This window comes from Rhinolophus sinicus, chromosome 4 (assembly GCF_057876585.1).
Source record: "Rhinolophus sinicus isolate RSI-liver-muscle chromosome 4, RSI-T2T, whole genome shotgun sequence".
Lineage (NCBI taxonomy): Eukaryota > Metazoa > Chordata > Mammalia > Chiroptera > Rhinolophidae > Rhinolophus > Rhinolophus sinicus.
This window is the reverse complement of record NC_142504.1, coordinates 84374860-84400147: the sequence shown is the minus strand read 5'-3', so window position 1 is coordinate 84400147 and position 25288 is coordinate 84374860. Positions and strand designations below refer to the sequence as shown.

Here is a 25288-nt window from a genome sequence, read left to right as displayed (position 1 = left end):
TAATGACTACACCACCACCACCACCACCGCCGCCCAGTTGGGAAGTTGCAAAATGCAGTCAAGTTATTCCAGGTTATCTCAGCCAGCAATCAGGACTTTCGCCTGGATTTAGTCTGACCTCAGAAGACTAATGGAGCGAGTCTGAACATGGAAGAACTATGGGCTTGGGTGCAGGGGTGGAGAATTTTACATAGATGGGTACACAGAAACCATTACCAGCAGAACACCTGGGAGCGATCTGGAGGCTGCTGTGACAGCTTGATTTCTGCTTCACTCTTCAGAAAATAGGTATTGACAGCAGGCCAGAAATATAACCTGCATTGCTCCACATAAATATTAATCACACACCTGAATTTTATATTTTATTTTTAAACTTTGACACATGCACTCTATTCATGTGTCAGATAGTTTAGCTTTCGTGTAGTCTAAAAGTTTTGCTTTTGAAAGATTTTTTTGCAACGGGAGGTACATTTAGTAAATGTACATTTTTATTTTGACCAGACTGCTAGATCCATACCTTGAGATGGGTTTGAATATGCCAGCAGGATTTTTTTTGCTAGGTGAGAGAAATGACCTAGTTCTCTGACCTGGCAACCCTGGATTTGTCACCATGATGCAAGCTTCAAAATGAAGTCAAGCATTGATGAAAGGAGCATCAAAATTCAGCTGGAGCCTTGGAAGAAAATCGAGTTTTATCTGTTTGTATAAATCTAAAAGCCAGTGTCAGATTTCTGAGTTCTTTGGAACAGAGAGATATTTGGACTTGAAGAATAAAGAACCAAAAAAGGAAAGAAGGAGCTGGTGCTATCAGAACTGCTCTGATGTCATGAGAGGAAATCTTAGATCTGTACAGCAGGATCAAGGGGTGGGAGAGAACATTTTCAATGTAATTGTCTAACTAAAGGCAATTTATTGCCGAGGTCCAAAGTTAAATTTGCAATAAGGAATCTGATTCTTGTTGAATAACTCAAAAGGAAGTGACTTTCACTCAAAGTAAGTAAAAAGCAGAGACAACATAAGCAACATCTTGTAGAATTTATATAGATAAAACTCTTTACCTGAAATAAAACACATGGCAATTTCTCTTCTCCACTGTGGGGTTGATATTTACATAATAACATTAAGTAGGAGAAGAATGGAAGTATGGTACTGCTGTGGGTCTTTAAGGGTGCAAGAGAGTAAAGACAAAAATAATCTCAAAAGTTTAGGAAATCATTTGTAATATTGTCACCAGAAATTATAGCAATCACTACTTAATATAACCATTTCCCAATGGGACAAAAAGTAAATATGCATGGTACAGTTTAAGAATAAAAAACATAAGAATAAATTAAGAATGAAAAATTAAGAATAATTTAGAGTCTTTTATTACAAATAATACTTTTAGGTTGAAGATAAGCCAGCCAATGTAAGTTCCTGGGACGTTAAATATGCTTTGAAAATGGGATGTTTCTTTTGAGAAGTAATGTTGTAATCTATAGTTTGTGAATTTTATCTTTTCCCATGATGATAAGTGAAGGAGAGACTAAAGGGAAGCAAAGGTGTGTTTCAGTTGAGAGTATGCCAAATACACAGTGATTCACAGCGTCGTAATCACACAGGCGTGACATTACACTAAAAAAAAAAAAAAAAAAAAAGGTTCACCCCACCCACCCTGGAAACTGTTCTTTGCTCAAGTTCAGCACACTGACAACTACTTTCTAGACATGTCACCATGTTCATTCTGGATTGGCAAGGAAATTGTATGAAAATGCTGACCAAGGCAATTTAAATCATTTTATGGCTGTAAGGCTGGACTTTTCATGTAGATTCAGCTATGAATGTGAATTTTTTTTAATCGAAGAACTAAACTCATTTATTTATGACTTTTTGATTTGTTCTACATTTTTTCAGCATTTTATATGACCTGTATATTTTTGAGGAAAACTGTAATAAATATTTCTGCTCACATTTCTTTTTCACATCTAATTCTGTAGGATTACATAGGTTAAACACATTTACTGCTTAAAGGACTTTAAGAATTATCTCCTCAAACCACACATTTTATGGGTGAGAAAATGGAGAACTTGTCTACCATCACAAAGAATTGGATTTTTGCTAGGAGAAAAATCCAGTCTCCTAGTAGATACTCTGACTTTTAAGAATAAACTTACTTCATGAGTTATATAAAATGGATAGGCTTTGCAAATTATTGCTAATAAGATCTGCAGAAAGAATAGGCATTTGAGTTTAAATTCATGGTTTCCCAAAATGGCAGTGCATCTGAATCACCTGGCAAATTAAAACAAAACAAAACAAAACAAAACAAAACAAAAAAACAGTTAAAAAGCTCAACACAGACCTACAGACTCAGAACCTGGTAAGGTTGGTCCCACTCATTAGTATATTAAAAAACAAACTCTCCAGGTGTTTCTAAAGTCATGAGTGAAGACATGAAACATATGTTTTATGGCCACAAGTGATGCTGACTATAGAGTCAATTTGTACTTATGACAGGCATGGGAAAATCTCTGCAGGAATGTGTTTGCATTTTTCATCAGTAAGTACTCAATGAAGATCCACTCTATGTTCATGAGTGTGGATTAGTGTCTGAGAAATAGTGGGTATTAAATAGGGGTGTGTTTGCTTTCAAGGATGGTTCAACAGAAAGTATGCTAAAGTATCCAGCTAAATTATCCAGCTACTTAAGGAACATAATCGTAAAATTTTAGCTTGGCAAAACCCCAATAATAAAGGCTGTTTTCAAGGATCTTTGCTGTCATTATTTCATTTGTGGCATATGTAAGAGAACCTCTGAGCTTTATTGAAAGTCATGTCCACTGAATTTTTACATAGGAATTTACAACTGACTCAAAGATCAAAATAAATGTTGGAAGATTTTAAAATGAGAACTCAGTGTTCTTACAAAATCCTGAGTAAATATGCAATAAGAATTAATGAAGGCTACGTATCTTTATTAGTGGCATAATGGTGTCTGTAGTTGATTGATGTCCAAAAATAACATTGAAAAAAACCCAGAAACCACAGCATTTTAGACGATGTTATTGATCAAATGGCATCATGGATATTAGACAAAATCACAAGCCAAGCTTGTTCTATAGAGGATACATTTTACATAGGATTTTATAAACCCCAATATTCCAAGATCTTTTCCATTCTCTTTGTAATTGTGCTCCTACTCATTGCTTTAACACGCTACATAATTGAAAGAACAAGAAAGATGTTTCTGATGGTGTCACATTTTGAGGACTTAACTAGGCCAGAATCAGATACCTTGGCCCCCAGCAATAGTCATTAGATATAGGGGGTAACAATAGGATTCTCCCCTTAATCTTCCTTTATTCTCCAGGGAGCATCACTCCCATTCCTCTGGGAATTAATCTTCATTTCCTTTTAAGCCATGTTTTCAGAGAGAGAGAGAGAGAGAGAGAGAGAGAGAGAGAGATCTTAAACATAATATTTCTCTCACCCAGCCACAAGGGTAGACACATAAATGAGAAACATCTGCACAAGATCTTGGGATTAGTTAAAATGGCAGTTGCAAGAAAAAAACTCATCTCTGCTGGTGAAGGCACAAGACAGTCTTCTGTAGAGAGTGAAGGCAAATGGAGTGACAAAAAATGGGGCAAAGTAGAAAGAGTCCTGGCAGTTTTCGAGTCCCTATCCTGTCATCCTGTGAACATCCTGCCCCTCCTTGCCACCTCCAGTTCTTTGTTTTTGTGAATCAGTAAGCTTTTCTTTTTGGCTTCAAAACCCAGTTTGGACTGGATTTCTATAACTTGTAACCAAAAGAGTTTTAACTCAATACAAATTCAAAATACCCTTAGATTTCATATACCATTTAGGGAAAATCCATATTATTTAACTTTCTCATAGAATGCAATTGTATGGGAGAAAGGATGGCAGAAGAAATTTTATCACTGGATACTCTCACATAAATATTCATTGCTGGCTATTGTCTGGGAAAAATAGGAATCTAAAAATAGCAGCAACAACAAAGCCTCTTAGAAAATGTAGGATTAAGCCAAAAGAGGGATAATAGATATGAGTAGATTTCGATAGTTATTACTAAATATATTTTATATTTATCATTTTGCACAAATGTAAATATTTGCACAACTCAAGTTCTTATAGACTAATTTTTATATTGTATTTTGAGTTCAAAATACCAGTGATTTTGGAAAAAGCTTCTCAAGTAAGCTAAATTTATTATTCATACATTTGTAAGTTCGATAGTATATTAGATATTTTTTTCTTCAATTTAAATTGATTTTATCTATTAGTTAATTGTTTTTAACAAAATCTTCCAAGTGATTTGAAATGAAAAATGTTCTTGTCAAAATCTGTCATTTTCATCCTATTTTATCTATAACCTTAGTTTTGGTTTATATTTGACCTAACATATTAAACATTTTCAAACTTGCAAACAACAAAATATCCCAAGATTTCTTATGTTCTGAACAATTACAATTATTTTATTTGTATTTTTTATTAGTTGATTGGGCTTCACTTATAGTATTTACTGTAATGTTTAAGTATATTGTGTTTTTGTTTATCATCAGCCTCATTGACAAACTTTTGTAGTTTCAGTCTCTATAGTCAAAAGTTTGAATCATATTCAAAAGGTCAGTGCATTTTTGAGTTTTCTGAATGCCATGTCTTTTGCCTTATCTGAAGACATGAAACATATGTCGTATGGCCACAGTTGATGCTGACTGTAGAGTCAATTTGTATTTATGACAGGCATGGGAAAATCTCTGCAGGAATGTGTCTGTATTTTTCATCAGTAAGTACTCAATGAGCATCCACTCTATGTTCAGCATTTGAGATAGGAATTGTGAAAGAGTCAAAATGGTGTTGGGCATGGTCCTTTTGAGTTAATATACATAACAACATGAGAAAATAATAAGGAGTAAATTATACTTTTTGTTAGAAGTTCAGAAAAGGAAAATACATAAGCTAGATCTGTTGTTTCAGAAAATACAGGAACTATAAAGTACCAAAATGAATGACATGTATAGACAGAAAAGGGGGAAGAAGACATTTCCAGTACTGTGCTCACCCCCTTCTGAAATGGAACCCTCCTGTATATATCCTGATCAAATGATTAACCCACACCCATATTTGTCCTCATTAGTGGTAAGGAACTCAGTACCTTGTGGGGAAACTCATCCATCCTAGACAGTTTAATTAGAAGTTTCTTTCTCATGTTTAATTGAGATTACTCTGAATTGAAAGTTTGGACACCATCCCTACCAGGATGGTCACACAATCTGACACCTTGTCAGGAAGAACTGAGCTCTTGTCTTCTCATTTTACATTCCTCCAAACAAGGAAGGTTAGGGACCTTAAGGCTTCCTAGAACTGTATGAAAATTCCTGTGCCAAAGAAGACTCTACAAGGTGAAGAAGATGCTTTAACTCTCCACCAGTTCTTTGGAACAATGGAAACAATCTTAGACTTTTCTTTTGGTGTGATAAAGAGAAAAGGGAAATCGATGGCCTGAGACTTGAATTTCTTGAGAGCTTCCATGTTCCAGGCACTTCAAAGGGGGTGTGTGTTGGGGGAGTACTTTACTTATATTACTACATTTAATCCTCAACAACATTGTGAAGTAGATGTCTTTATCTGAATTCTTATACTTAATGCTTAGAAAGGATAAGCAGGGCTGAGCATTTTCTCTTGACCCATTGTGGCTTTCTATTTCCTTTCTTTTAAAGCATAGAACTATGCACTTAAGTTTAGGTGATCTTAATGATCATATATATCTCCCCAAATCCAGAAGACTATTGAGATTGATGGGGATTGATGTATAATTATGTCCCAATAAAGGTATAAACTGGGACTGTCTGGGCAAACCTGGACCTCTAGATTATCGTAACTTAAGGTCACTCTTAAGCCATCAGGAGGTCCTAGTTAGGAGCACTGTATCTTAGGGACTTGATCATAGTAAATGCATCTTTTGTTTCTAACATGGCCCATATCTCTGTGCACAGTATGAGAAAGAATGTATCAGCTTCTTATATCAACATCCACTCAAGAAGTTAAGTTTTTTTTTGTTTTCATAAAGGATATATTTTTACCTAAATATACTTGAGATTCTGTCAAAATTGCAAACTAAAGAGGACTTCTTTAACTCGGCCAGGACAATAGTTGAGGCGAAGTTCAGTCTTGCATGACATTGTGCTGACTACTGATCTGACAGCTTACTCTTCGCTTTCCATCCACTCAGTTTCTCAAGGGTTGAACAGGTTGGAGCTGTTCTCCATCTCTTTGCTCAGTCCTGTGTAACTGCTATCCCTGCATATCTCAGGAAAAGGCGAAATTAGTATTTGTAGAATCCCTAATGATAGATGATTTGATAGTTTAAGATATTATTATACTAAACAGACCCTGAGATACTCTTTCAATGATAACACCATTGAAGAGTTGAACTTCAAAGATCCACTCGGTAGTATCATCTAATGACTTTCATTAATTTGGATCAGCAAATATTTAGTCAATCCATAGTGAGAAATGCTTTGTGATTGTTACTTAACAAGAAACTAAAACTTGTTCTACATGCACAAATAGACTGACTCATATTTTGAGTTGGGATAAGCACTAATAATGCAGGTAGAAACGTGTTCAAATATGCTTTGGAAGAGCCAACTACCAAACAGAAGATTAAATTTGTCAGCATTATTCAAAATGATTCAAGATTGGATAAAGCCAAATTAATAAAATCTTTTTCCAGTTTTACTTTACTATCTTAAAACTTTCAAGTCTTAAAAAGAATGCTAATTGTCATTTTAACTAAAGAATGAGGAAGTTGATGCTGACTATATTAAATAAATTCATTATTATACAATTAAAATATATGGAATTATAAAATTCAATGTGGAAAATGATTTGACTATTCAATTTATCTCCTCTTAATTCTCATCAACTTACAGATTTGGGCTCAGTTATATTTTGGATGATCTGTTGTGTCCTGGTTCTATGATAAATGGTAGAATCATAGTATGTTACTGAACTTAGCAACAGGTATTTGTACTTATGAATCATTTTTATAGTTTGGGATTTGAAAACATGTTTTAAACCACAAGGCCTATTTCTAAAACAAAATACTTGATCGTGAGGATGTACAATGAAATGTTTACACAGAATCTTCTTACATAAATGAAATAAAATACTTCAGAGCACCTAGAAATACCAGCAGAAGATATTAGAAGAGTAGACTAATGGATTTTTTTTATTTTTGTAAAGTTCTCTGCCTATACATTTATTAGGGTTATGTTAGTTATACCAATATTTTGGAAGTATAACTTTGATTCTCTTTCTCAGAAAAAAGATGTTTGTATTTTCCAATCAGTTTGCCACATCAAAGGAAAAACTGAGCTCTAAGGTAAATAATCTCATTATTTTTGTTGGTGTTCTGGTACCCAGGACTGTACAATCTAGGTAAAGAGAATCACTTCATGGTAATTTCAGTATTGTGGGCCAACACAAAAAAATGCACGTGCAAAAAGTTGTAAAGCAATAGTTTCCAAACTTTAGGGTGCATAAATACTATCTGTGAATCTTGCTAAACATACATTTTCCTTGCTCCCTTGCCTTCCCCCATCCCAGGACAGATTCATCTGGCCTGAAATGGGATCAGGAATTTCAGGTTTACTCATTGCTTGTAATCGAGATGCTGCTCTGAGAACATTTGTCCGATTTATCAAGGACTAGAACAATAGCTGGAAATTGAAGACAGGTGTGGTAAAGGTAGCAATAGAATGTTTCTTATAGCCTAGTCCATGATGATAGAAGGGCAAGGACAAAACAAAAATTATAAAATTTTATTTTCAGCCTTTCACTTTCTTTCTTATCAGCTCCTCCCCGCAATCCACTGTCTACCCCATATGCTCTTCAGATTATACCCTATTTTTCCTCGTCTTTCTATTAGAACTTACACTGAGTCCCTTTCAAAAAGGGTGTTTTTCACTATAATAGTGTACTCTTGACATACATTAATCACCAACTACTCCTCTGTTTGTTAGAGAAGTTTAGCCGAGTGGTTAAAGACAGGCTACCCGGATTCAAATCCTGCCTCTACCATGTACTTCCTTTGTGCCTTGAGACAGTCACTTATGCCTTAGGTTTGTTATCATTGAAAGAGGTATAATAATAGCATCTATACCATAGGATTCCTGTAAGGAGTAAATAAACTAACAGATATAAAATGCTTAGAACAGCACAAGGAAAACGTTACAGCTTTGTAAATGTCATTTATTATTTATTGTGCTTAAGCCAGTGAACCAGTTGTCTGGGTGCTAAAGACTTAGTGTGAAACTTTAGTAACGTTTTGAGTCTTGGCATTAGGAAAAAGAAGAGTATTCTTTTTACTATTCTTCAGGACCCATTGGTTTCTCTACATAAACATAAATACATAAATAGGCATCGTAACCAACTTATAAAAGACATAGGAGAACCATGAAAACAAGAACAAGGATATTTGTGAATAAAGTTAAGTCTTTCACATCAGTGTGTGAAACAGTAATAAAGAATTGTTTCAGAAAATACTCAGAAAGTCATTTGAGACAATTTAGGAGCTATTTCTAATAACATTATTATTTTTAATCTAGAAAGAGAAGTACGTTGTCTTAACATTAACAAAGTTCTCCCAGCCTACAGGCAAGCTCACACTTGCCTCATTGCCTGATCTGGGTCCCTACTGGTGGTTGATGGAGTTATCTTACTATCTGGCACCAAAGCTTTGCTTGCGAAATGTCATTGTCTAGGGAAATACCTTGACAAGTTTGATGGTGATGTAAAGTAAGGACTGGAAGCAAGGACTCCAAGGAGATAAAGGAACGTAGAAATGGGTCAATCACTCTACTTTAGAAATAAACTTGAATTTAGAGGAGAAAAGAGAAGAGAGAAGAGCAGAGAGTAGAAGAGAAATGAACAGGAAAAACAAGAGAATTCAAGCAGGATAGCATGGGCCAGAGCCTAGAAATGACAGAAGCCACTAATAAATTCCTGTCGTGTAGTTGGGTAAATTATGAGATTTTAAGAAAAAGCATTTCTAATGTTATAACGTTTTGTTTTGTTTTGTTTTGTTTTTCTTCCTAGTTTCTACCACCCACTCTCACATTTCTCTAAGCCTCCAGTGGAGCCTGGCATTACCATAATTTCTGTGGGGGTAGTATTATGAATAAAGGGCTGGGACTGTAAAGGGAAATGTGGGTGACTGGATGCTGATATAGAAAGAGTGATCAAGGAATTCCACATGGTGAATTGCAGGAAAGCAAATGACAGGCTATGGCAAAACTGAAAGTGGTATGAAAAAGCAGCTGCATGGTTGCCCTGACTCAGGAGTGGGTATGACTACCTCCTCCCTTCCCCATATAGTAAATAATATGTATATAATACATATATTATATATGTAGATTATACTACATGGCACGAACAAATTATGCATCATACATGTATATCGCTTAAGCCTCTCATTAACCTATCAGGTAGGGACTATTTGTATGCCTTTTATGTAGGCAAGAAAACAGAGGCATAAACAGGCTAATTCACTTGTTCGAGATCATATAGCTAGTAACTGGCAGAACGAGGATGTGAAAAAAGGCTGTCAGATATACAGCACAGTGTAACACTCTTTTACTGCAAAACTGACTTGGGAGATGGAAGGATGATAGCGGGATTATGTATGAGAAGAGCTAAGTCAAAAGTTCGACGCGATGACCTGAGAGTGGGAACCTAAATAGTAGGTGTAAACAGAAGGGCCTGAGCTGGGTGCTTTGAGCTGGTGATGATAGTAAACAGCCCAAGCAACAGTCTGGGACTGTCACAGACAGAGCTGTTCCTTGTAGTTGGGATTTCGCTGTTCACTATGGCATGATGTGTTTGAAGTTCAGCTCCATTTAAAGCATATAAAAAGCTTCTGCACAGCAAAAGAAACCATCAACAACACATAGAGGCAAGCAACCGAATGAGAGAAGATGTTTGCAAACAACACCTCTGATAAGGAGCTAATATCCAAAATATATAAAGAACTCGTACAACTCAACAACAAAAAACCAAACAGTCCAATTAAAAATTGGGCAGAGGACCTGAACAGACACTTCTCCCAAGAAGACATACAAATGGCTAACAGATACATGAAAATATGCTCAACTTCACTAGCTAGTAGGGAAATGCAAATCAAAAACTATACAATCACATGGCACCTCACACCTGTTAGAATGGCTGTCAGCAACAAGACAGATAATAGCAAGTGTTGGAGACGCTGTGGAGAAAAAGCCACCCTCATACACTGCTGGTGGGAATGTAAATTGATACAGCCACTATGGAAAAAGTTAGGGAGATTCCTCAAAAAGTTAAGAATAGAATTAGCGGGGGCCGGCCCGGTGGCTCAGGCGGTTAGTGCTCCGTGCTCCTAACTCCAAAGGCTGCCGGTTCGATTCCCACATGGGCCAGTGGGCTCTCAACCACAAGGTTGCCAGTTCAATTCCTCGAGTCCCGCAAGGGATGGTGGGCTGTGCCCCCTGCAACTGGCAACGGCGGCTGGACCTAGAGCTGGGCTGCGCCCTCCACAACTAAGACTGAAAGAACAACAACTTGAAGCTGAACAGAACCCTCCACAGCTAAGATTGAAAGGACAACAACTTGACTTGGAGAAAAGTCCTGGAAGTGCACACTGTTCCCCAATGGAGTCCTGTTCCCCTTCCCCAATAAAATCTTAAAAAAAAAAAAAAGAATTAGCGAATGATCAGCAATCCCTCTTCTGGGTTTCTACCTTAAAAATATGAAAACAATTATCCCTAAACATATATGTACCTTCATGTTCACTGCAGCATTAGTCACAGTGGTCAAGACATGGAAACAACCAAAATGCCCTTCCATAGATGATTGGATAAAAAAGATGTGGTACATATATATAATGGAATATTATTTTGCCGTAAGAAAAGATGAAATACTGCCATTTGTGACAACATGGATGGATCTTAAGATGATCATGCTAAGTGAAATAAGTCAGACAGAAAAAGTCAAGAACTGCATGCCTTCACTCATATGTGGGATATAAACCTGAAAGCAACAAAGGAACAAGACAAGCAAAGAAACAAAAACTAATAGACACAGACAACAGTTTAGTGGTTACCAAAGGGTAAGGGGAGACTGAATGTGGTAGAAGAGGGAAAAGGAAGTCAAATACAGAGGGTGCCAAAAAAAATGTGGCGCATTTTAAGAAAGGAAAACTGTATTAAAATTATAATATTCAATACATACTAATACCGAAAGATGAATACAAGTCACGTTTGACTTCTGCAATTACAAGAGGCGCTCAAAGTGGTTACCATCAGCATCCAGACACTTCTGATTATGGCGAACTAGTACTTGAGCAACGTTGACCAGTGTCCACTTGTCTACAGTTTTTAAATTCTCTCTTATCCACCTTTATATTTTACCTTCTCTAGTCCAACACCAACTTCAGTTTATGATCTCATAGATCCTACCAATACAAATGAATCTGCACTTTCAATTCCTTTGGTGTTTAAGCTATTTATTTTAGAGCAGAGATTATATTTATCCATAAGGCTGTGTTGAGACCTGTGACGCTTAATCTTATTTGTCTACTTGGCTAGGTTGTAATATCAGTTGCATGGTCAAACACCAGTCTAAATATTTTTATGAAGGTATTTTTTAGATGTGATTAGAGAGTAGACTTTAAGTAAAACAGATTACTCTCTATAATATAGGTAGGCCTCATCCAATCAATTGAAGGCCTTAACAGCAAAGACAGAGTTTTCCTGAAGTAAAAGGAATTCTCAAGACTGCAACATACAAACCCTGGCTGGGTTTCTAGACTGCTGCCCTGTGGAATTTGGACTCAAGAGATCACCTTTTACCTGAATTTCCAGGCTGCTGACCTGTTCTGTGGATTTCAAACTTGCCAGCCCCTACAATCACATAAGCCAATTCCTTAAACTAAATCTCTGGTTCTCTTTTCATAGACACACACACACACACACACACACAAACACACAAATCCTACTGGATATATTTTTGGTTCTATTCATTCTGATTCTCTGGAGAACCCAGACTAACACAAGACCTAAACTTCATTATAGGCCTGAAGGGAATGAGCAGAAATGGGTAGATCTTGAAAAAGGCTGCTCACTTCCAGCCAGGAGTATTCATCTTGAGATTTTGTCTACTTCGTATCGTCTTGGCCTGGGTTCTCCCAGAAGTAGAACCTGAGGCAAGATAGAGTCTTGAGTGCAGGTTGTTTATTTAGGAAGCAATCCCAGGAAGCAGACGTAAAGGGCACTGGAGAGAAACGTGGGAAAAAGAAAAGCTTATACACGGATACATTACCAAGTCTGTCACCAGCACAGGTGACTGATGCACAGGAACCACCTGAAATGTCTCGCAGAACTCTCTGGCCAGAGGATGAAAGGGAGCAACATTTGTCCATCAGCTTGCACCCTCCATTTTCGAAGAATGTGCTGCACATTGTACACACATGGGCACCATATGGACTCACTACTTCCATGACGAATGTTGAAAGTTGCAACCAGAAGTACTTGAGAGGTAAAATAATAAACTCAGATATTCTATTCTCTGATCATAAACAATCTCCTATAATTCGATCCTCTCATTTTCTTACATTTATTTATTTATTTATTTATTTATTTTCACCTGCTTTCCGACTCCTAATCTTTGATTCTTGCATTTTTTTCCCATTCCCAGTGTCCCATTCACAATGCCCTATCACAAGTCAATTCAAATCCTGTCTCCACCATTTACTTGCTCTCTGACCCTGGGGAAGTTACTTGAATTCTCTAGGCCTGTTTTCTGGTCAGTAAAATGGACTAATAACAGTACTGACTTTACAGAGTTGTTATGAGCATGATTTGAGATAATGCATCTAAAACATTTTTGCCTGACACATAGAAACCAGTCAGTAAATGATAGTTGTCACAACTATGATGGTAATTATAATAATGATGATATTTGTCAAACTTTAAGTACAATATCATCACTTCATCTACTCTTTTACCCTTTGGCCTTTGGGTTTCTTCTGGTCCTGACCAATAAACTTTAAGCCTGAATTTATAGTCTCTTCATCTGATTTGAACTTTGGAGCAGAGTTAGATATAATTACCCAAAAGGAGAAGATTAGGGTTCATATTTATTCAGGGTCCCTAGAGAGTAACTCTATCGTTTTTCGCACAGTCGTTGTTGCAAAGGATTATCATTTGACTCTGATTTCTATCCTAATCTCACTTCTGTCCTGCAGTGATGTCCTTACTTCTGAGTGAAAATTGAAATCCTGACATGGACTGTGTCAAAACCATCCCCCTCTCCTTGCTTGTATACACATATTTAGCCATCTCATCCTTCCTACCCTCTTTTCCTCCCATCTCAGAAGATACTTTGCACCATTGTGTAAATCTAAGAATTTAACATTTGTTCTTGCTTCATTAGTTCAATAAACCTTTTGTTACCTAGTCAGTGTATGAGAACCTGCCTTAAAAGAGCTCTGGAACCTGACTGCTAGACTTTCAATCTTTGCTGTGTCACTTTCTAGCAGTGTAATGTTCGGGGAAGTTAACCTGGATTTATCAAGTTAACCTCTATCTAAATACTTATTATATAGGGTAGTTGTGAGGATAATGTCTGTCAATTGCTCAAAACAAGGCCTAGAATATAATAAGAGTTGTATGAGAAATAGCTGTTATTCCTCTTGATGTAAAGGATACATCCATTGAGAAACTTAGTGGGAGGCAGAGAAAAAAGGAGATACCCCCTCTCTGCCTTCTGGAGTCCTGAGCAAGAAGATTAGATCCTCTCTCCTAGGGATTTGACACTTGAGCAAGGGAAACAAAGACTGAGGGACAGGCAAGAAGATACTCAAGGACTTTGAGAGCCTATGAAGGTGGAATGTCAAATGTCCTACTGTGGTGGTATCAGTGTGACAGGACCTGCAGTGTGCTTTCTTATGGTCAAGGCTCCCTGACTCCTCCCAGTTTTCTGAGCCTGGTACATCAGCTTTTCTGTTTATTCTATGATATATCTGTTATTGCTTCGTTAAATTCCTTTTCTGTGATGTTAGCTGGTGTCCATTTCTCTTGTTGGGGGCCAAGAATCCTACGAACTGCAATGACCACTACTGCTTCTTGAAACTCTTCCCTTGGGGAATGTCATTCCCTTATTCCTACCTGAATGTTCCTTAGATTCATACTTCTCTGATTTCTCTGCCAAACTCTATAATCTCTCTCTATTCCCTTCGTGCATTTTCTTTTTCTCTAATTCTTTGCATTTCCTCTGACTGAGCTTGTCTATGTCAATGTCTTCAACTACTTCAGTTTCAACGTGAATGGTTTCTACATCGATCTTTGCACTTCAGCCTTTAGTCCTAAATTCCAGATGCAATTTTTGACTTCCTACTATTATGTGACCTAGATAAAATGGCTCTATCATCTTGCACACCTGAATTTGCTCCTGTGTGTGTACTCTCTCCGTAATACACAAGCCAAAATTATGCAAATTATCCTTGACTCTTTCCTTTCTTCCCATTCTCTTCTCCTGTTACTATTGCTTTATTTATGATCTCTGTTCTTTAGGATGAACAACTGCAAGATGTTCTGAACTTGTATTTTTTAAAATGCAAATAGGATACTTGTCCTTTGCTTAACAATGTCAGATAGTTCTCTGTTTTACTCATGTCATACAAAGTAATTCTAGTCAAATTATTTCAATGCAAAACTAATCAACTCAAGGACCACTGTGGAGGCCTTGCTACGAGGTATAAAGTATTACAAATCCAAAGGCACATACAAATAATTCTTTATTCTTAGAAAGAAAAACACAATGCTTTGGACACATCTTATGTTCCACTTTAGATCAGTCATCCTTGCCCTTCTCTTGTCTTTCTCTCAGGTCTGCATAGTTCCTGGTTGACTTAACACAGATATTAGGAGAGCCTCTTGCCACTTCCCTTTCATAGCCCGGTCACCATACAAGTTTGGAGTGACATTAAGTCCTCAATAAATTACTGTTTGGAAAATGTCACTTTAATTTTATAGTGTTTAAAACATACCAGCATTGATTATATGAAGGTCTGACAAATAAGTTTGTGAACTCATCCTAGAAAAAGTGCTACATATCTCATTGCTGAATATCACTATGGTCTCCTTCAAATTACTGCCCTTGGGAAGCTATGCACCAACACCAGCACCTAGTCCACCCTGCAAAGCAATTTTGGAACTCTTTTTCTGGAATGGCCGTCAGAGCTGTCCTTGTATTATCCTTGATGTCCTGAATGTCATGAAAATGTCTTCTTTTCAATATTTCCTTTATCTTTGGGTAGAGAAAGAAGTCATTGGGGCCAGACCAGGTGAGTAAGGAGGGTGTTCCAATGCTGTTATTTGTTTACTGGCTAAAAACTCCCTCATACACAGTGCCATGTGATCTGGTGCATTGCTCCATGAGGGAGTTTTTAGCCAGTAAACAATTCATGCAAGAGCCATGAATTGTTGGTGAAAATTTAACGTCATCTAACTTTTTCACACAGACTTGTCAGCACTTCCAAACAGTAAACTTGGTTAATTGTTTGTCCAGTTGGTACAAATTCATAATTAAAAATCTCTCTGATATCAAAAAAGTTTAGCAGCGGTTATCAGAGGGGAAGGCAGAAAAGGGTGGTAAATGAGAGTAAACGGGATCAAATATATAGTGATGGAAGGAGAACTGACTCTGGGTGGTGAACACACAATGTGATATATAGATGATGTATTACACAATTGTACACTTGAAACCTATGTAACTTTACTAACTATTGTCATTCCAATAAACCTTAAATTAAAAAAAAAAGTTTAGCAGCATCATTGCAACACGTTCATGAACTTAGAACAACTCCATGTTGGCACAGGGGATAATTGGGGATTTACTCCTTATATTTTTTATATTGTCTGTAGTAGATTTCTAGCTTATAACAATGGACAGCATCTTTTAAAAAAAAAAAAAAAAAAATTCTCCTAATAAACCCAGCAGCCACTTTGTTGGAATGATTACATTAAACAAATGAACATCCTAAGAATATTGTTTAACTATATTAATGAGACTCCCCTAAGCTATTAAGCTAAAACTAGAGCATAACATTTAATACCTTCAATAAGATAAAAAGAAGTCAAATGTTTTTTATTAAAATGTTCTCTGTGTTTCAAAGAAAGAGTTAAAAACAAAAACAAAATCCTGCAACCTTACATCAGGATGGTGATTGCTGAGAAATGAACTTACTTCTTAGGATCCTTTATGAATATTTGCTGAAGTCATTAAAGTGCCTTGTTTATCTGACTTATGTACTAACAACTCAAAAAATGCATGCGGTGTAACTGTCTTTTTTATTGGCTTGAAAGAGTTGAATAAATGACTTCAACATTGTTATGGGTTGAATTGTGTTCCCCCCAATTCACATGAAACCCTAAGCCCCCTTACTCGAGAACGTGACCTTATTTGGAAACAGGGACATTGCAGATGTCATTAGTTAAGATGAGATCATTAGGGTGGGCCCTAATCCTATATGACTGGTATTCTTATAAAAATGGGAATTTGGACACAGAGACACATATAGAGGGAAGACAATATGAAGAGGCATAGGGAAAGGACAAGTCAAGGAGAGAGGCCTGGAACAAATCCTTCCATCAGAAATAATCCACCCTGCTGACATCTAGTGAACTGTGAGATAAATTTCTGTTGCTTAAGTTGTGCAGTTTGCGGTATTTTGTTACAGTAGCCCTAACAAACTAATTCTAACTATATGACATTCTGGAAAAGGTAAAACTGGGGATAGTAAAGATATCAGTGGTTGTCAGAGGTTAGGAGGGAGAAAGAGATGACTAGACAGAGCACAGAGGATTTTTAGGGCAGTGAAACTACTCTGTATGAGACTATAATGATGGATGCGTGTCATTATACATTTGTTCAAAGCCATAGAATGTCCGTAACCAAGAGTGAGTCCTAATGTAAACAATGGACTTTGGGTGACAATGTTGCATCAGTGTGTCATCAGCTGTAATAAATGTAGCCCTCTTATGGGAGATCTTCATAACTGGGGATGTTATAATGTGTGGGAGCAGAGTATATGAAAAATCTCTTTTCCTCTCACCATTGCTGTGAACCTAAAACTGTTCTGAAAAATAAAGTCTATTAAAAAAAATGTTACACCTTGTTTCATAGAGCTTGTAAATTTAGAATATACCACAACCATGTGGAAGCAAAATAAGTCTTTCTATTTCTGAAGAATACAATGTATCTATTTCTCTTGTCCTGTTCAAAGAAAACATTTATAGGGAAATATGACAGCTTTGTAAGTGGTAGTTGGTAATTACATTAATTCTACATTTTATTGCATAAGTAACAACAGGATCCACAATCTACACTGGAAATACAACATATAATTTTTTTAAAACATAAGGTTTTCTCCAATAGTCTTAATCTTAGTCATGTCCTAACTGCACAGTACTTTGCTGGATTTGCAAATTGTGAAAATGGGAGCAACCTCCTTGGGGACTTTTATTTATTTAGGTGTTTTTTTGAATTTAGTGAAATTAAAGCAATGTATTTGTCTACAAGACTGGATAATGAACAATGAATTCTTAAATAACAAGTAGATATTTGTATACATAGGATAAACTCAAGTTTAAATTGTTAGGAGAATCGTTGTGATATCCTTAGAGATTTTAAATACTCAAAATAAACATAGGAGGTCTTTCACTTCCTCCCTTTTGTCGACTTCTTTATTTATTAAAAAATGAGCACATGAAATGACAAGAGGAAGGAGTAGATTCTCCTCTTGGTAATCATCAAACCTCCAGAAATGCCCTCAATTTGCTACTTTTTCTTCTCAATTCCTATGGTATCTACAAATTGGACAATAGGTATTTTCTCATTATGATTTTATGGGTTCCTGTCTTAGAGTAGTATTCTGTTAGCTTATTTAGGTAGGCCAGTGATTCTCTCTCTTGGCAGCATATAAAATCACCTGAAAGGGTGTTTTGTTTTGTTTTTGTTTTTTTATAAATGAATGTACCTGTGCTCCAATCCCAGAGATGTTGATTTAATTGGCCTGGGGTGAGGCCCAGACATCAGTTGTTTTTGTTTTTTTACTCTAGAACTGATTGAAGTGTGTAGCCAAAGTTGAGCACCCCGATCTAGGCCGTGTTTTTCATCCTTGGCTATTCATCAAAATCACCTTGAGCGCTCCTAAAAATATAGATTCCTAAGTGTGGAGGCAGAGCCCCAGAAAGTGGTTTCCAGGCTCTCGGCCTCACATAGACAGGTGCTGGCTCAGGTAGTAAATGGCCATCAACTGTGATTGGATGGCCATCAGCTGTGGCTAATTGGCCTTCAGCTGTAACCAGTGAGCCATTGGCCACTAATATAACTGCCATGGCTTCGCTAGCAGAAAATGGGGGCTAGCAAGAAGATAGTGGCTGGGCTGGCAAGCGCGAATTGCAGTTAGCATGGTGGAGTTTGGGTTGCAGATTGCAGAGAAATGGACAGCAGGTTGCAGACAGTGTGGCTCCTGCTTCGTGTGTCTCCAACCCAGCCACCAGCGAGAGTATAGTGGTATGACTCCCTATCTATGGCTCTGTGGGTGTTCCTTTTTGGCCTCACCGTGTCCTGTGTTCTTATGTGAGGAGTGGGAGCAGAGACCCTGCAGGCCACCCCACATGACACATGGCGTAGCAAGCAGGGTCTCCTGCACGACACTAAACCACTTAATTAAGAATCTAATTCCATAGTCTGAGGTTGACTAAGGGAATCTTGTATTTTTACAAGTACCCCAGTGCTTCTGGTAATTAGCCAAGTTTGAGAAACACTGAGAGCAGCCAATAAAAATGCAAAACAAGCCAGAGTGGTCTGCTTTACAACAAAATTTCCTCAAACTCATCTTACTGTTGTTTCTCATTGGGAAAAAAAAATTCCTTCTATCATTTTTGATTTTTCCCGTATGTGTGTTTGTGTATGTGTATTTGGCTTAGCTATCCATCAATCCCTTTGCAGCATTCAAGAACCAATTTGCAATATTTATTTTATACGTTCATGTGCACACAACACATAAAACCAACAAATTAAATACTGGTAAAGTATTTGTGCATATGTAATTACTCTAAGCACACACAAAATAAAACCTTTTTATTTTATTTAAATTTAATTTTTTTATTTTTTGAATTTTAATAACAGTTTATTTGAGCCACAATTGATGACATGTGCTGGGGAGCAAGATCTCAAATGTTCCAGAAAACCTTTTTAAATGACATTTTTCTTTGGGGAACATTTATTTCTTTACAATAAATACTACTTCCCTCACCGATTCTGAATCACTGTCTTCTAGCCAAATTTGGGATTTTTAATTGACATTCTTAGAGTCTGACAGCACTGGGTCTAACATGCATATAATCAACATATTTCCTTCAGGTTTTCCCTACTGGAATACCTCATCTTCATTTGGGAGATAACAGCACTAATTGGGGGGTGGGAAGGGAGTTCCATTCAGCTGAGCAGCCTTTTTCAAGTGGTTTTGCCCAAGGAGATTCTCTACAAAGTTGCTTCTTGGTAGACAGGTATATTTCAACCAGAGATCAGAGTATAACTACCAAGTCCAGGAGGGTGGGGTGGGGATGAAAGAATTCCTATATTTTCATAATTTAAATATTATTATATGCAGTATTCTAATTATAGTCTCTGTTACATACATTTGTACTCAAATCAGCATGGTGTTCTAGAAATACACATTTCACCTAGAAAAATCTCTGCAACTTATACTCAGGAAATATGAAGTTATTGCTCCAGACACAATAGGATTTCCACATTTAGCAAACAAACAAACAAAAATAAATAAATACAAACGAATAAAACAGTATCATCATCAGCAATAACAAAATAACATATTTTGAGACAATAACATATTAGATTTTCTTTTTTTCCCTTCACTATACTGTTTACTTTTTATCTGTGGATACTTTTCACTTAGATCTTCAAATCCTCTGTAGTTAGATTTTTTTTTTTTTACTTAGTCTCAACATGTTTATTTAGTTTTAATTCTTCTACATGGAAGGGAAATTTATTGATATATTTACTTTTAATTTCCTTTTCTTCTTCTTCTTCTCCTTCTCCTTCCCCTGCTTCTCCTTCTCCTTCTTCTTCTTTTTACTTACAGTTGGAAATAAAGTAAGATTGTCCAGGTCTGAAAACAAAACAAAGCATATACAATAGACAATGTTATATTTGCTGGTTATTTAACAACAAACTCTCCAGAAAACAAGACAAAACAAAACAAAACAATGAAACCCTCTGATTTAGAACATGTGATGATTACTACTAATGCAGGACCTGGCAAAATATTGGGCCTATTCCACTCTGAATCCACACTATGCAAATAGAATCTGGGGATTCCTATACTCAGCATTTTCCCTAAATTATCCCATTGCAAGGGGAATTAGCTATAACCAATTGATTGCAGAAGCACCTATAATGCAATGATAATTTGAGCTCAATAGCTAATTGAGGCTATTTCATAAAGGGAGTGTGCTTTAAAGGGTGTAGTTTCTTTTGTTTAACGTTAATCATTGTTAATCTAATTACATAAGGGAAACCACAGTTAACACAAATGTAAAGTATATTTTTAAAGTAGTTTATTCTAAAAATATTTATGGCTTACTATCTTTCCTTTCTCCATCCCATAACTATTTTCTACATTATACACTATATCTGAAAGTTAAAAGTTCTTATATACTTTATTAATGAAAATAAAAATATGGATGTCTAAGAAAAGATTTCTTCCATTTGATGTTTTGTCTATTTGTTGTACGATACAACTGGTAATATAAAAATTTTCCCAATATTTTCCATTTCTTTTCATTGACATTCACTAAGAGGTTTGGAGAATTTAGAAATCTGAATAGTATGTTGAGATCATAAGCACCTAACATCTAATTCTAGAAATTAATATGACAAAACCCTTATTTTACAGCTTTGATTTTTTTTCTTTGTCTTTCTTTTTTTTTGTTTTTACTAATTTACTACTCAAATTAGTAAGCCTCCTTTCCTCTCTGACCTCTGACCTTTAGGTGAAAAAAGACCTAAATCTGGCTCTATTCAAGATTAATGGTGTAACCTCAGGCACATCTTTTTTCTCTAAGTCTTCTCATTTGGAAATGGAGGATTAAATGACATAATGTACATGCAAGTTTTCTATAAACTGTAATATGGCACTTTCACATTTTTAAGAAGATACTTAATCTAAATTATAAAATTTGAAGAAAAAAGGAAAACCTCAATAACTAATATCCTTAGGAGCTCCGTTGCTCAGGGTCTTTAGCATCAGGGACCAAGAAAATCAATTTAGCAAAGTTTTTGGTTCTTTTTGGTGAAAGCAATTTTACGTTCATTCAGTCTTTCCATTTAGGTCAGGATACAGGTCAGGTGCACAGCTCAAAGGTAGTACTCCGAGTTGATTTATGGTTTTCTTCCTTAAGAACTCTGAAATAAACATTTGTTTTATTATGTTTCCCTTTGTCCTAGCCAGACAGAGTTGCCTTGATCTTGTTGTAAATCTTGCACTCTCTCATCTTGGTGCCATTGTTTATTGCACTATCTACATGGAAAAACTTTTTCTTCCTCTATTGATAAAGTCCTTTACTCCCTCAAGACTCATTTCAAATGTCATGTTTCTGGAAAGATCTCTCTGCCCCTTCTGCCCTGAGTTGGCAAATTATCACTCCTTTGTGCTCCCATCAGACAGTGAGCTTACTATAGTCATATCATTTTTCACTTGTATTTGAGATCCTGATTTAGTGCATGGGACATAATAAGCATTCAAGGAAACTAGTTGAATCAATCATTGTCTGTCCTCTTCTATCTTTTCTCATGCCTTCTCTCTCTTTTTCTTTCCCCTGGTCTTTTTATCTCCTATTCATCTTAATATTTTTGTTGAACGTATTATTTTAAAATGTATAAACTTGGGTATGTTCTATTGATTTTTCTTTTTGCTATCACTGCTGTCTCTAATTTTGTGCTATAGAATTTAAAAATCCTGTATGTTGTGGTTTTCTTTTCATATATTGAGATACATGCAAGTATTTCATTTAAAAAAGACTAGAATTCTAAAATGCTTCATATTCCATTTTAGAAGTAGTACAACTAAACTATTCCCTTAAGCTATATTCATTTTGTAGCATATTAGAAAAATAGGGTATTGGCCAGGCTACCCATGAACCAATGTAAGCTGCAGCCTGCTTCTCATCTGTGGCCTGGTTCCTCTTATGTTTCTCTTCCTGGCCTTGGGTTTGCTCTCTCCATACATAATATATAACATAAAAGTAAAAATGTATCTATTTAAAATGATAAATATATAATGTAAATAAAATATGTAATATAATTTAATATAAAATGTATAAAATGTTACAACAGCAGGAAAAATGAAAACAATTTAAAGCATGAATATTCCTTTCAAGTCCAAGCAGAAGGAAAATAAAATAAAAGTCATCTGAGGTTATTCATTGATTCTGCTTCCTAGCCTGGTCCAATATCTCGTGTACAATTGTCCATGGTGTGAATTTATGTATCCTTCTTCTTCATTAAGATCAATATCCGCCCTCTTCCCCTCACCAGAACAGTCCACAGGACATAGTGGGAAAGCAATGCATTTCCTAGAATTTGCATTATTTGGTTTAAAATAACACTACCAGGACTTCAGCAAAACATACCATAATGTGCTTTACTTTCAGAATACTGGTAAATTAGCAAAAGAATTAGCATAAGAGTTGAGGCTAGCATGAGATAAAACTGAGTTTTGCTCTGTGCTTGAGACCCCTGATCTGTCTTAAGAGAAACACAGAGGGCAGGCACTCACGCACATCCTCAAAGTACAGGTAGGACTTCTCAGAAACATTCTAGTTCAAGTGCATATAGGAAACTTTTACCACAAGACAATCCAATGTACAAAGTGCTTCTCTGTCCACAGAGGAGAAAGTATTTTGTGTGGTCATGCAGAGCAGTTTCTGCTTCCCATTCTCATCTTTCTCATTGTCTTCCAGCACAGAAAAAAATAGCCACGGTTCATAGCAACCATTGCAAAGACCAGCATTTGAAGCCCTCATCTTCACCCTTGGGCCCACAAAGAAGCAACAGGACCATAGAGATGACAGTCTGTTCAATTAACCTTAGGTAAGAACAAATTCTTAGAGGCATTTCATAAAACACTATATAGGATCTGAGCAATAGACATTTATTTTTGTTACATCCCAAAAAAGCTACAGGAGCACTGGGGAATGCGTTTTATTTTTACTTCAATAGAAAAGAAATTGGAAATGGTTCCTTTGAGTATGTATCACATTTGCTGTAGCAATAACAACATTTAACATTTCTATCTAGCAGACAGATCAATTGGTGAAGCTCTGGGTGAGTTTTGTGGTTGTCACTTCAGAAAATACCAATAGTTCCTCAGGGAAGATTAACATTTCAATGGACTTATAAGGCAAACATACTTTCACAATATCACCAGATTCAATGACAAAAACAAAAGGCTAGGTACTCAAAGTTAACAACCTTATCTCAAAAAGAAGATCCATTGAAGAGAGAGTTTTAATTATAAACCTGTTTGGTTTTTTTCAAATGTGCCAATTTCCATATAGTTCCAAATATATGCCAAAAAGAGCATATACATCACTTAAAATTGCACTGGCTTGGCAGTTGTGAAAAGTGCTCAACTTCAAATTAAAATGTCTTATCAAAATAGTAGGATTTTTAATGAAGTAATCATATTTAATCTTGGGTAGGATATTTATTGTTGCATTCATTATCAGTAAGAATATACTGTATTTCCCCGAAAATAAGATCTAACCAGAAAATAAGCCCTAGCATGATTTTTCAGGATGACATCCCCTGAATATAAGCCCTAATACGTCTGTTGGAGCAAACAGTAATATAAGACCCGGTCTTATTTTCGGGGAAACACGGTACATTGGTACTCTGTTTTTGTGATGCAAGTTGGTTTTACGGGTATATAGCAAGGGCCATTAAATCCTATATCTTTTGACCTGGAAAGAACTTCTACTTGTGGGACTGTATCTCAAGAAATGACCCTAAATCCAGAAAAGAGTTTGTCTATCAAGGTGGTCTTTATAATAATGAAAAATTAAGAACAATTTAAATACCCAATATTAGGGAATGGTTAAATCAATTGTAATTCATTTAAGGAATTTAATACAACCATTAACATAGCACTTGTCATGATATATGAAAAATGTCTGTTTTATATTATTAAGGGGAAAATATATTCTACAAGGTTACATTTATAGCACAGTATAACAACATTAAAAATTCTATGCACAGAAACTAGACTGGAAGATATACCCTGGAAGATTACCCTCCTAATTTTCTATCTTAACAAAGTTTAGGTACTGAGTATATATTCTTATGTTTAAAATCAACATTTAATAATATGATTTTTAATATGTAAGATAAATAAATGACAGTAAGAGTCCATCTATCATTAAAAAAAAAATGCTTTTCAAATATTTAGCTTTGAAGTCCAAAAAAAATTGGAGGAAATATCAGGAAGCAAATCAAAGTCATTCATTATGTTCATTTCACCAGAATTTTAATCTTGACCATATCATATGAAGAATTTTAACTTATTTTTAAAACATATAGTGGATTGTAATCTCCTTGAGGGCAATAGATCACATCTTCTTCAGCTTTCTATCATCAACACCACGGCTAATGTTTAGAGTATAGAAGGTATTGATAAATGATTGATGGATGATTGACTGGTATTATTGAAATGGCAATAAAAAAAGGTTAGTTTGGTGGACATTTTTTGATTTGCCTGTCTAGCCACTATTCCTTCTTTTTCTGTCAATAGGCCACAGTTGTCTTTGGGCAACCACTTCGCCACTGCTTTTTGTCCATGTGGTCTAGCCCACTTCTTGACTTTAGGCTTAGGACAAAATTTGGCCAGTGGGATTGTGTTTTGTTCAAATTGTTGGAAACAAGACGTGCTCTTTCAACTATGGATTACTAAACCAATAGAATGTCAACTGGTGGCTTCTGGTGGCCATCTTTGTCTGCACACTGAGAAAACAATGATAATAAAGGAACACAAAAAAAGGCACGGCTAAGAAATGGAGAGAGCCAATATCTTGGTAATATCATTTGATCACTTGGCTCAAGCTGTGCCTGAATTTAGGATATTCCTGGACTTTCCATTACATCATTTAAAAAAATCTCTTTATCC

General features: G+C 36.0%; 1 protein-coding gene across 2 annotated transcripts in view; it reads left to right on the top strand.

Annotated features, from left to right (window-relative positions):
- The window catches only part of DSC1 (desmocollin 1), a 316195-nt gene that overhangs the window by 259851 nt on the left and 31056 nt on the right, over positions 1 to 25288 (top strand). For both annotated transcript variants that reach the window (XM_088797948.1, XM_088797947.1), the window contains exon 7: positions 23088 to 23217. The gene's annotated coding sequence lies outside the window, so the exon portion shown is untranslated. The remainder of the gene's footprint in view (positions 1 to 23087; positions 23218 to 25288) is intronic.